This window comes from Gracilinanus agilis, chromosome 1, assembly GCF_016433145.1.
Source record: "Gracilinanus agilis isolate LMUSP501 chromosome 1, AgileGrace, whole genome shotgun sequence".
NCBI classification, from domain to species: Eukaryota; Metazoa; Chordata; class Mammalia; order Didelphimorphia; family Didelphidae; genus Gracilinanus; species Gracilinanus agilis.
Genome location: NC_058130.1, coordinates 343,305,942 through 343,317,793, shown reverse-complemented (window position 1 = coordinate 343,317,793; position 11,852 = coordinate 343,305,942).

Sequence of the window (11,852 nt, the reverse complement as noted above, 5' to 3'; positions counted from 1 at the left end):
CCTCCTTCTCTCTCTCTCTCTTTCTTTCTTTCTTTCTTTCTTTCTTTCTTTTTCTCCCACTCTCTCTTTCTCCCCCTCCTTCCTTCTCTTCCTCCCTTCCTCCCCTCCCTCTCTCCTTTCCTCTCTCTCTCTCTCTCTCTCTCTCTCTCTCTCTCTCTCTCTCTCTCTCTCTCTCTCTCTCTTTCTCTTTCTCCCCTCTCTGTCTCTCATTAAATAGTCTCCACCCTCAAGGAGCTTACATACTGTTAGAGGGTGGCGTGGGTGGAAAAATGTGAACACAGTTAAGGAGGCACCAGACCTGGGACCTGACAGTAGCTGGGGAATTCTTCTGACTTGCTCCTCCTCTCTGGGCAAGTCATTGGATAAGTGAGTAGGTGTCCTTGAGGAACTGAAGGGGCAAGACAATGAGATGGTTGGATAAGCATTACTGGGGCTCTATAGGGATAGAATTTGTGAAACCACAGACTCCCAAGGCCATACAACTAGTGTCCTGCAACAAGATTACATTTGATGGGGCCCATATCCTAATGCAGGATAGGGGGTCTAAGGATTGGGTTTTGATTTTTAGGAAAACAAATGCCATTAGTGCCCTTTGCATTGCTTTGATGAAAAATGAAGGACATTAAAATAAAGTGCTGTCAGAAATATTTGTAGCTGTGCTTTTTGTAGTAGCAAAAAAATTGGAAACTGAGGGGATATCCCTCAATTAGGGAATGACTGAATAAATTGTGGTATAGTACGGTGATGGAATACGATTGTGCTATAAGAAATAATGAAATGGTTGATTTCTATAAGAACTACATGAACTGATGCGGAGTGAAATGAGCAGAACCAAGAGAATACACAGTAACTGAAACATTGTGGGATGATCAAATGTGATAGACTTTGCTACTAATAACAATACAATGATCTGGGACAATTCTGATGGACATATGAAAAGAATGTTATCCACATCTAGAGAAAGAACTGTTGGAGTAGCAATACAGAAGAAAACATAATGTATCACTTATTTATTGGATATATGATTTGGGGTATTGGTTTTAAAAGATTACTACAAAAATGAACAATATGGAAACAGGTTTTGAGTGATAATACATTTAAAATCGAGTGGAATTGCTTGTCAACTATGGAAGAGGGGAAGGAGACAATATGAATCATGTAACCTTGGAAAATCTATGTGTATATTTGTTACTGGAATAAAATAAAGAAAAAATTTAAAAATAATAACATACCATCCGTTAAACATTTCTCAAACAGATTTTTGCATTTTTTTATTCAAAGGATTTTAATTTTCTCAATTACATGTAATAACAATTTTCAACATGTTTTCCAAAATCGTAAGATCCAAATTATTTCCTTCCCTCCTTTCCTTCCCCCCTCTTGGAGATTGTAAACAATTTGATCTGGATTATATATGTATTAATATGCAAAACATTTCCATATTGGTCATTGTAAAAAAATACTCATAGAAACCCAAACCCCAAAATAAAACCATAATTAAACTAATGTGAAAGATGGTTTGCTTTGCTGCATTCTGACTCCAACAGTTCTTTCTCTGGAAGTGGCTCACATTCTTTATCAAAAGTCCTTCAGAATTGTCCCAAATCACTGTATTGCTGAGAATAGCTGAGTCTTTCGCAGTTGATCATTGCACAACATTGCTGTTACCGTGTACAATGTTTTCCTGGTCCTGCTGATTTTACTCTGCATCAGTCCATGTAAATCTTTCCAGCTTTTTCTGAAATCATCCAGCTCATAGTTTCTTATAGCAAAATAGTATTCCATCACCAACATTTACCACAATTTTTTCAGCTATTCTCCAATAGATGGATACCCTCTCAGTTTCCAATTCTTTGCCACTACAAAAGAGCTGCTATAAATATTTTTGTACAAGAAAGTCCTTTCCCCTTTTTTATGATTTCTTTGGAATACAGACTCAATAGTGGTATTACAGGATCAAAGGGTATGCACAATTTTATAGCCCTTGGGGCACAGTTCCAAATTGCCTTCCAGAATGGTTGGGTCACTTCAGGTATTTGCATTTTTAAAGAGATTCAATTTGTTGCTTCCAAACTTCAATGTCAATACTAATTGTTAGGTCACAGAATATCTCTAGATACTAAGTCAAAGAAGGTTGTGTTTGTTGTGGAGCATGTGTGGAAGGAACATTGAAATTGGAGCTAAAGGATCTTTTTTCAAATTCTGATCCTAGCATTTAACCTCCCAGGGCCTCAGGGTCCTCATCCATAAAATGATGGATTTTAAGTAAATGGCCTCTAAACTTCCTTCCAGCAATAACCTGCAATTTTATAAACACTCCCCTTCCCCAAAATGCACATTCTCCCCTCCTCCACTCTTTTATTCATTCATCCATTTATTTGAATTTTAAAATATATCATGCAATTGAATTAATCTTTTTCTTTCAAACTGTTGTCTTCAACTCTCTGACAGAGCCATGATGTGCTGTCTGGACTGCTAACCTTCAAGGAGCAAGAATTTTAAGTGGAAGGTTGAGACAATCTTAAGAGTGACGCTCCAAAGTCATTTGGTAGAGAATTTTCTCCCCTCTCCTTTCTTTCTAATTCCATTTTAGAAGCTTGAAAATACAATTTTTTCCCCTTACCAATTTTGTGTTTTTCTATTTGGCAAACATTGATTCTTTTCTGTGTCCCAAATGGAGGTGAAATTAACTTGTCTGTCTGTTTCTTAAACAAAAACAAATAAACACGTTCAATATGTATAGCCCAGGAACCTGCCAAACTATTTTTGCTCCATGCCAGTGTCACTGAAGAATGTCAGTTCAGCACCATGATTAGCATTTTACGATTGCTGGAGAGCCAAATGTTGAGAGAACAGTAAACATTGTTTTGGACCCCATGAAAATTACACTTAAGAAAATGGAATTTCTCAGTCATATAGCTGGAAATTTAAAACAGAAGTCTGAGATCCAGATGGCTTTCTTTTCCAGGTAAGTAGTTTTAAGATCAAATGTGAGGTCCAAAAATGTTGGCCATGGAAAGATGATTTTCTCTCTCCTCTCTCTCTCTCTCTCTCTCTCTCTCTCTCTCTCTCTCTCCCTCCCTCCAGTTCTCCAGTCTCTGGATAAAGTATTTTGTCTACTAAGAAACTGTATTATGACAACTTAGGTTCATATGTTGAGAAGGTGAAAAGCACTTTCTTTGCAATGGCTCTGAGAGGTGAATAGTGTAAGATTTGTAATCCCTAGTAGATGGATTGTTTAGGGGATCTCCCAATCCATCTGATGGAATCCTCAATCAGCTTGATGACCATTGTCTGAAGGGCATCTTCTCTTCCAAAGGAAGCAGCCATGCACATGGGCTCCTTGTTTAGAGAACACAAGAAACTCCTCTGTTTACTTCTCTCTGACTTGGACTTTCAGACTGGAATACAGAAGAATGAACCTTTCATTCTATGCAGGGGGAAAGAGATTTCTTCCTTTCTCTTCCTCTGGAGCAGGTAATGTTGACTTGCAGAAGCACATGAAAGGCTGTTTCCTGGACCTCAAGTTCCTAGTGTTTTCTGTTTTATTCTTTCCTTTTCTCAGAAGAGCCCATAGATTCAAGTGCCTACACAATTATTTGGCAGAGGCAGATGTGTGTTTGCACATGGCCTGAAAGGAGATATTGAGAGTGGACTTTCCAAATCTAGAGAACTATCTTGTGGATAATCTCCAATGTGAGAGTTTCCAAGTTTGAACATTCATTATGCACTGGTTTTCTAGAGAGAGAAAATTTCCTCAAGATTCTATTTCTTAGAGAAGGAAGATATTGTTATTATGACCCCTTCATTTGCAGAATCAGAGGTTGGTTTTGAAGTTGAGGGGAGAAGAAAGGAAGGGAAGACAGAAAAGAGATCTAGACTTTGCCAACTGTCTTGATATTGCTGTAAATTGCCTGAATAGGGCAAATCTAGTGTGAAGGGGAACACATGTTCAGCAGCTCTCCAAATACATTCATCTTCAGGAGAGAATCTAATGACCTATTTGAGTGTCTTATGTGTTTCTATATCTGTTCATGGGTTCCTATGAGCTTATTGTATATTATGCATTCTTGTGGGATGATAAAGACAGTCCCGCACTCTATATGCATTTAGTACTTTCAATGCTTATGTGTGAGTTGGAGACTCTTGTCCACATTTGGTTAAAGTTAGATACAAGTTATATTTTAAGAAATTTTCCTATAGAACTCCAGAGAGGGGCAGTGAGCCAAACCAAAGAATGAAGAAGATTTTATGGAGACACAGCATAGAGGACCTTCAAAGGGATCCTGAGCCATTCAGCTAGTAAAATGCAAAAGAAAAGGTACTTTACTATGTTTTGTTTATATATTTCTAGCTTGGATTCTGTTTTCCATATGTATTTCCATCTCAGCACAATAGAGTCAGTCTAGACAAAATGCAGCTTTATTAAATGACTTTTTATGTTCCCTTCTCTTGTTTGGCCCCATTCACTCACCCTTGTTCTTTGACATTCCTCTCCCACTGACACCATGAGGTGCCACTCTCCTCAGCCCAACCCAAATCTGCCATGATTGATAGCTGCAACAGATGGTGTCAACTCACACATTGGAGCCCGAAAGTGGAAAATTTGAAAGAGAAGGCAATTGGCCACAAGGCTGACCATGGTGCAGTGCCTTCCATCTTTGTGCCCTAGGTTCATTTAATGAGTTTATCACATTTGATTTTCAGATTGACATAAGCAATATGTCAATGACTAAAGTAAATTCACTTTGGAAAATCCTCTTTGGTTGATTCAGCTGAATGATAAATAACGGAAACCCAGAAATATCCAAGACAAGTCCTGAATCCATTTAACTTTGTCAGAGAGACTGACATGCACCCTTTGAACCTTATCTAGTAAAAACTCGGTCCTTGCAAAGAGAACAATTGAATAGGAAAGAAATTATATGTTTTAGAGTCCAAATTACCCAACAGTTCCCCTCATATATGTTCTAATTCATATTTCTGTGAAGAATCGCCAAGCTTCCAAGACAGGATTTTTTAAAAAAAACACATTGATATCTGCAATGTTTATCAAATATTTAAACACGCTTGTGTTGTAATATCAGCTCAATCTGTAACCAAAGGAAGGAGGATGAATTTGCTGTCTCCCGGCATGAGCATCATGGCAGTCTCTTCCCACATGATCTCTTGCCATTTGTGCCATACAGTCCCATCAGGAGTCTCATATTTCCTAGGGGAAAAAAAAGAAATAAATTATTCTCATCTTCTGTAAATCCATGATCAATTGATTGATCTATCAAACCATTAATTGATTAATGCCAGATCTGTCTGTCCATTTATTCATCGAGAGAGAGAAGCAGATGACGTGTAATTAGTTCCATAATGGAATAACACTTTTTCCCCAATTACTGGAGCAGCAAGGGAGAGGCAAAGAAAAGGTTCTATTCTTTGTGCAAAGTAAACATTCATGGTTTCACTGCATTCATCCTCACAAATCAGTTTAAGAAGTGAAAATTCCCTTGTTTTCAACTGTGTAGATTCTGTCCAAAACATTTATTTTGAATTCGGTTGTATTTAAATGCCATTATATAGACTGTAAAACCTGTATTACAAATGCTTCAGGTCTTAGAAAGGTAAACTGATGTCCAAACCACCCCAAGCCATTATTAGTCTACTGGACTAATCCAAAGACCGGAGATTAGGACCATGTTCAGCTTTCATGGTAGCAGTGGAATATAACAATTAAATGAGAGTTCCGCATATATATATGTGTGTGTGTGTGTGTGTGTGTGTGTGTGTATGTGTGTGTGTGTGTGTATGTGTGTGTGTGTGTGTATTCATTCTTCTCCTTTGCTGCAGCAACACCTAAAGTCCGTCCCTCCCTTGTCTTTTGCCTACTGGCAAGCCAACAAAATACTTGATGTATTGGGGAGCTTTGGCAGAAGCGGCCGGAAGAGAGGAGTGGGCTTCGGTCATTGGTGTTCTCCTTTTCCCAGGGGAGAAGTGGCCCTTTTGTCTGGGGTTCTCTCTGATAAGGCTAAATCCTCATTCCATGTCTGGGGGAGGGAGGTCAGGAATTTAGTTTCCTTTTGTCACAGAAGCACACTTTAAAGAGGTATAATGTATGCCGGTCTATCCTTGCTGACTAGCTCAGTGAACTATTTGTTACAGATGATGGAGGAAGGTTTTATGACACAGAGTTAGGGTCAAGATGAAAACTTTGGAAGATTTACACTTTTCTCCTGCGCTGACCTTTTGGCTTCGTTCCTTAATTAAGCAAAGGCATGGCAAAGGAAGGGAGTATTATGGGCATGCTGTATCCCTAGGGCGTTATGAGATACCAGACACAGTTAAGCTATCTCAAGACAACCATGTTCTCTAGAGTTACTTTATTGCTATTATAAAAAATCTTTATTATGGGAAAAAATATGTATTTTTATGCCAGAAGAAGATGAAGATGACAGTCGAGGCTGTTGAACAGTACTTTCAGTTGAGCTCTGTGCCCACAGAGATTGTAAAACACCAAAGACTAGGGGAGGCCTCCTTATAGGTTTCTTAGCATTCTAAAGGGGTAGATTAATCTTTCTGAAATTCATAGTTAGAACAGTTTGCCATTAACTGGCACTTTCCAGTTATCAAGATATTTTATGAAACTGAAGAATGTCCTATTATGCTGGTGAAAGACGCAACTTGAGGTGGGAGGGGAGCAATTCATAAAAGAGTCCTTTTTTCAGGATATCAATAACTCTAGGTAGGACCCCGAGTCTGTTGAAACCCCAAGAGGATATTACTGATGCCCCTGCCACCTCTGCTGTCCAGAACTGTCGCTTCTAATGCTTCTGTGTAGATCTGCTTCTTTCTGAAAGAATAGAAAAGTCCTGGATTTTAGCAGCAGTCATTTTTTTTTTCAGTGAGAAGATGGCTAGCTAGAAACAACAGGGAGACATAGATGTGCATAAAAACCGCATTTGCTCATCACTACCACAGGTGATGTCCCTCTCAGAGTCCAAATGAAAGAAGGAAGGATTCCCCATTCACAGTATGGCTCTCTAGTTGCCCCTGGTCGTGACATTACATCAAGCGATGACTCCTGCCGAGGACCTCGCTGACCCATCAAAGTAAAGGCTTATAAATAAATACTGGCTAATTTGAAAAATAATTCTACCTCTGCCCCTTTGTCCCTAAAACAAACAAAATCCAACAAACTACTTTCATCTACATTTCATCATGTCTAATAGGCTAAGAATCCCTCCTTTTGAAGTGACTGCTACTTGACTTCATTTCTTTCTAGGAACCACTTGCGAGCCTTCTCCTCTTACTTTTTGCTAATGGTGCCTCCTAGAGGTTATGGATAATCAATTTAATTCACTTCCACCCCTGGGAGAAAGATGATCAGGCATCAGGTAAATCACTTTTGGTTCTTACCTGGGAAATTGATATTCTCAAGGTCAATACTGAAAATCCACCTAGAAGCAGTGAGAGGAAATAATTGGTATCTGATGGTTGTCAAATGAGCTGTTGGCTTCGTTAGCTTATTTCCAAGGGAAGAAGAAATTAAGTATCACCACTTAACTTATCTTTAACCCATAACCTTGTTGATAAAATCAAGCGAGGTTCACATACAAGGTGGGGTTGGATCCTAGTATCTATTATCCTATTTTCCAGCCCTGATCCTTAGTATGGTGTCCACCAGCTTGGAGGTATTCCCCTCACTCCATTCCACTCCAACTGGCCCTTGGTAAGACAGAATGAAGGTTAAGAATTATTTAGTGAATGAAGAAGACTTCCTTGGAATTTTGAATCCTCCCTTGGCTGAAATCCTGGCTTACAAAAGAAGGGATGGCAATTTTAGTTTTAGGGTCTAGCATGAGTTCTTAGAATAGGATAAAACTAGGAATCCCTAAATTGAGAGGAGCCAACTCCACCAATCAAAGAAGGTGTTTATCCAGGATTAGGAATGAGAAGGCACACATGACTTTTCTAAAACCCAAGATGGTGACCATACATTATCCATGGACTAATTCTATTCTCAGGATAGGATGGAGGTGACAAAGAGTGGGTAAGGAACTAATAGGTAGATTTAATAAACCAGAAAGTTGCCTAAATTAATATGCATAGAATTTCTTTGACATATTTTATCCTTGATGCCCTTCTGCTATAATTGCTTTGAATTTACTCTCTTCCCTTATGCATAAACCATTAAAAAAATCATCCCAATCCAGTATTGCCAGAGGGAAAACAGGAAAATTAAATAACATCAAAAAGTTGCTACACAGGGGGCAGCTGGGTAGCTCAGTGGAGTGAGAGTCAGGCCTAGAGACAGGAGGTCCTAGGTTCAAACCCGGCCTCAGCCACTTCCCAGCTGTGTGACCCTGGGCAAGTCACTTGACCCCCATTGCCCACCCTTACCAATCTTCCACCTATGAGACAATACACCGAAGTACAAGGGTTAAAAATAAAAAAAAAAATTTAAAAAAAGTTGCTACACAACAGAGTGTGGCAAAATTCTGAGGTTTAGATCTGAGCAAGAGATGAAAATATTAAAGACTTTAGAGAGAACAGTGTACCTCTGAGGGAGATGCAATACTGGCCTTGTCCTCCTGGACCTGGAGTTCTTTCACATAGGTCCCCTAGAAGATGGAAATCTGTTCCTTTTATTTTAATATGGGCACCTCGCCTTGTGGCACAGGCCCTAAAGTGGAAATGTTACAGAAAGAGAACTTTGATTCTCTGAAATTAACCAACTGGCCCCTTTCATAAGAATGAAATTGGCCCTGTCAGAAAGCCAGAATATGCTTTGTCTTCAATTGAACCAGCAAGGGAGTGGGCCGGGGAGGGATTTTATTTAGTACCAAGATGCCAGTCAGTTACTGCACTATCCGTTTGTCCAGAAACTTTGGATGCAATCATGATTATGCAGTCAATAATCCATCAGTGGCAGCTGAGAACTTTGTCCATCATTCTTCCTCACATGTACACTGGCAATAACTTCTATAGGCCAATGTGTTATTATATATACTATTATGATCCATTTAAAAAATAAAGCAAAAGCATCGAAACACCGGTCAATGACCTAACGATTTGATTAATATGAGGCAACAAAATTTCAAGACAATTAAGAGAAGTTCAAAGGTTCCTTGGAGCTTGCTATTGAGCTCCTCTTATGTGCCTGTATCAGATGAGGTAATAATCAGGGTAGGAGGAAGGAGAGAATAGAGGAAAATTCAATCCCTGATAAATTATTTTACAAGGCAGAGAAAAAGGGAGACACACATCTTTTTGTTCTTTTATCTGCAAAATCCAGAGCAAATGTCAAAATTTTGCCTGAATATCATGGAAGAGGGCCCTAATCTGGGATTAATTGGCTAAAAAATCATTTCCTGGGCAGTTAGGGAAGTAAATTGGGGGCCTATGCCCCATTCATAACTAGCTGTCCTCCTGCTGGCTCACCAGAAATTCAGAGCTCTCTAATGATTATAACTGAAAGCTAAACTATCTCCCTATAACTAAAATTTATCATTTTTAGGATTTTGGATCCTTCATGGAATGATGGAAAGGATTCTGGATTCAGCATCAGAGGACTAACTCTGTGACTTTGGGCAAATTCCTGCACTTTACACCTTGGTTTACCTATCTGAAAAAAACTGAGGGGATTGGACCACTTTAACTCAAAGTTCCTTCTACCTCTGAATCTGTAAACCTATGAAAATTTGAGTTTGAAGCTTGTTTCCTCAATCCACCTTGGGGCATATAAAGTTATTCTTAGGCTCTCCAAATAACAGAATTTTAAGCAATTAAATAATGATAACAGGCCCTTTAAGTGATTCCCCACCCCCATTACCAAATCATGGGTCTTTCTAGATTCTGTGGTGGAAGCACAGTCCTCTCAGTAGGTTGATGTCACCATGTACTCAAAAGATAACTGTTAAGATTAGTAGATTCAGAACATTTCCCCATTTTATCTTGTCTATTTCCAGAATCAATTGAGTTACTGGTTTTTCTTCACTTATAAAACATAGTGCTCTCTTCCTGCGGTGCTCTTTTATTCTGAAGACCCTAATGCCAGCTGCCTAGGAGTCAGGGAGGAAAGCCTTTCCATAATGAACCAGTGTGAGCAGTGTAGGAAAAGCTGGAGCAAAACTGACAGAGAGGTAAGTTCCAACTTTCACACTTTAAAAAAATAATATCAAATAGGTTCAAAATAATGGAAAAGATCTGGTCTCACTGTGAGTGGTAGCAAAAAGGTGACTGCCACCAATACGACTGTGTTATAATAGACACTAGAAGCATTGTGTGATACCAAAAATGTTAGACACACGACTAGTTTATAGAACTTGGTCCATATGAATGAAATGGACCAAGGCAACACATAGATTGGTGCTGTGACTCTAAAGGGGGAACCAAGAAGCTTCCAGGAAAACAGATTATCTATTGTTTCTAGCTCTGGCTATTACTAGTCTTTTTCTTACTGCTGATGAGAAGATACGAAGATATAAAAGGGAAGTAGGCAGAATTATGATAGTCCTTACAGAAGAAAACTCTGAATTAGCTGTTTTTTTTTTTAAATTAAAACCCTTACCTTCCATCTTAGAATCAAAATTGTGTATTGGTTCCAAAGCGGAAGAGTAGTAAGGGCTAAGCAATGGGGGCTAAGTGACTTGTCCAGGGTCACACAGCTAAGAAGCATGTGAGGCTAGATTCGAACCTAGAGCCGGTTTTCAATCCATTGAACCATCTAGCTGTTCCCCCAACCCAAGTTAACTGTTAATTCTGTAAGGAGCACCCTAGGCCAGAACTAGATGCTTACTAGAGGGCACTATAGGAGTGACATCTTTTAAAAAAAACCAACAACTATCAAGTTAAAGTTGAAGTTACAAGTTTTTGCATGATTGATAAGATCCCATAGAACTTTTTTCCCAGAACAGATTGTTAACTCTGGTATGTCAGCCAAATCCCATTGTGAGTAATGACATTTTGACTACTTAAGGACCCATGGTTGGATAGTTTCGACATAGAGAGATTACAACTCATTCCATATGGCAAAGTGCTAAATAGGTTCCATACTTCTCCTTCCACTCTCATATATACAAACACATAGTGTTTCATAGGTTGTGGAGGAGATGACCAGGACAGAAGGGTCACACCTCAACTGGGAGTTTGCTTATTTTGTTATTAACAAAGAATAGAAGGGATGTTTTATGATGTTTTTGCATTGTACTCCCAAATTTAAATGCTTCTGTTTCAGATGAAAGTTACTAATGCAATTGACAGAGCAAATGTGTTAAAAAAATTATAGAGTTCTATCCAATTTTGAATTCAAATGCTAGCAATTTTCAGCAGTGATGATAAAGTCTTGTCTTTGGCCAATCCCACCATATAAGATCATGGGATTCAGGGCTGGAAAGAGAGAAACCTTAGGGATGCTATCAAACAATCTCTTCCACTTGCAGTTGAGGAAACTGAGTTTTTTTTGCTTGTTGTTGTTGTTGGTTTGGTTTTTTTTTTGTTGGTTTTTTTTTTTTTTGGAAAATGAGGTTTATCCAAGGTAACACCTAGAATCAGAATCTGAACTGATAAATCAAGTGTTCTTTCCATTGGTCTACTCTGCCTTCTCCAGGGCTGTGTAATGGTGGGGAAATTGTTCTCCTGAAACCACTGGAAAAATTATAGAGAGCAAGAATGTTTAAATTATAGTTTACTGGCTCTCTGATTCAGTTCTTAAAATGAGGTTGTTATGCTGACTTTTCCTCCCTCCCTTCCTCCCTCCCTTCTTCCCTTCCTTCCTCTCCTTCTTCTCCTTTCCTTTCTCCCTCCCTTCCTTCCTTCCTTCCATCCCTCCCTCCCTCCCTCCCTCCCTCCCTTCCTTCCTC